Raw genomic sequence first — 2,440 nt, 5'->3', positions numbered from 1 at the left:
TAATAATTTCAAAACTGATTGTGTGTAGAACCTAAGAGGGGAGGAGGAGAATGCTGGTTTGTACATCAGCCACATCTCAATGGAGCAGGCAGTGAATGGAGTTAACAGCAACAATGAGACTTATCAAATATGTTCTAATACTGGACACATTTGGTAAAAACTTTAATCACCTTTTCCCAAGGAGAAAGGAGTAGTAAATTCACTGAATAAGTTATGTCTTCATCACTAATGTTCCTATTTATTACATTGTGTAAATATGTATCAAACTGATCTTAGACTTATTTTAATTTAATTTATTCTGTCTTTGAGATTGTTGGACTTTCTCTCTTTGATAAGGTATTCCAAGAATTATTGTGCTTTAGATAATATAACTAAACTGAAAGGGCTTGAGATCAGTATAGCACTGTCAGTTGTAGGTGTTATAAGCCTGAGAGTAAGAACTATGGCCAGCTTGCTCCTTGCAACGGGATATTTCTATTTTGTCACCCTAAATGATGTAACAATCATGTCGGAGTCCATGTCACTAACATTCCTATTCAACTGGAAAATAAAACCAAATGTTCTTAGTTCAAAAGCCATTTTTTCCTCTCTGAGAATAAAAGGGGTAACAAGTGTTCTTTGTCATAGCTGTAAGCAGTGAGATTTTGCCTGCTACTTCAATTTTGAAACTACTTTAATTTATAATTGTACTTTGGCTTTATCATAGACCTATGTTTTCAGCAAAGTACTTGCTGATGTCATATCACCAAATAAAGACAGTATTAAACAAGTTTGGCTCCAGCTTTGCCCACACAATGCAAACCTAGCAGACAATGGCCAAGAGGGTGACTTGTAGAAGACAGCAGGTAGTGCAGAGGAGCTGGCAGCCGCACTGTGTCTTCCCAGCTCCTCCTTGGGACTAGCTCTATTCATACCCATGAAGTGCACCAGGGGTGCTTTGGAAATTTGTTGTGTTCCTTAATTTCATCCAGAAGGTATCCAGGTCGTGCTCTGAAACTGCTCTAGACTGGGAATGAAAACAGAAAAAGCAGGGATATTTGGGAAATTTGTTTCAAAAGTCCAAAAAAAGGGTGCACCTTGACTGATCTGAAAAAAAGCAATTAACCACAAAATCTAACAAAATGAAATGAAGTGGATAGTCTTGAACCACTTCCTAAAAAAACACTCCTCAATTTGATTAAACTGTGTTTGGAAAGTACCTTAATAATCATTGATATCTTACAAATTGACTGTCAACGAGACTCCTCCATCAGCACATTCAGGTTGTGCTCTGCACTGAAGTTCTGAATTTACCTCTGATAGGGAAACGTGACTGCTGAACGCCTTCTTGCTATGTGCTGTCACTGGTAGCTTTTGATAAGCCCCTGCACGAACCAAACGTGTCTTAGTTTTGAGTTCACATGTGTACTTGCCACAAAATATTTAATTTCCGTTTTTCTCATTTGGATATTTTTCTCATTTTTTTTTCTCATTTCTCATAAATTTTCTCATTTCTCATTTTTTGTTGTATTTATTATGCTACATATATTTTAAAGCTATACAGCAACAAAACCCAAATGACAACCTGTTTATCTGCAGAATCTTTGCTTGCAGTAATGATGGCACATCATTACTTTTTATACACTATACTTTCATATACTGAGTACATGATGTCTGTGGTCTTTACGGATATCAGAACTGTTTACAACCAAATAATGTGACACTTTTTTTCAGATAAAGATTTGTGAGTCTGTGTGGACCTCACAGGTCTACAGGGCTAAAAAAAGAATATTTCAGTGTGAGAACAAATAACGATTCCAGCCATCAGCACTTGAACCAGGCTTTCTTTTTTAGCTGAGTAATAGAGGTTGAATTTAGGAATTACATCCTAAGGCACTATTCTTTACTTGGTAACAAAGTTTTAGGCTGGGTTTTGGTGGGTTTGGTTTTGTGGTTTTTTTTCAATCCCTTCCTATTTGGTGAGCAGCCATGTCTCAGATTCATATTCTATTCTGAGTTCAGTTTAAGTCCTATATTACAATTCATTTAATTTACACATTCTGCATAAGTTTTATAATGAGATCTCATCTAATAAAGAACAAAATGTGTGACTGAAGTACTACTGTTGTGACAAAATTCTAAATTCGTAACAAATGCCCTTTGCAATGTACCATTCCACTATTTCACACTCCAATAGCTTTAACACAATTGCCCGAATTGTATGTCAGATGCATCAGGATCTTTATATTCCACTGCACTGGAGGCTAGTGAAAATTCTTGTTGACTTTGGTGAAAATGGAGTTTATCCCCATGCAAACAGGTTTTGTAGCTGCTTGACAAAACTCTGTAGCATTTTACAAGCATTTTCTTTTAGCTAGAATAGAGTACTGGGCATTAGATTTTTTTTTTTAAGATGTTATTTCTGTCTTTTTTATTAATTTGCTGTACAATTTCGCTTATG

The sequence above is a fragment of the Harpia harpyja genome, chromosome 5 (genome assembly GCF_026419915.1).
Source record: "Harpia harpyja isolate bHarHar1 chromosome 5, bHarHar1 primary haplotype, whole genome shotgun sequence".
Taxonomy (NCBI): domain Eukaryota; kingdom Metazoa; phylum Chordata; class Aves; order Accipitriformes; family Accipitridae; genus Harpia; species Harpia harpyja.
Note: the sequence above shows the minus strand (reverse complement) of the source record.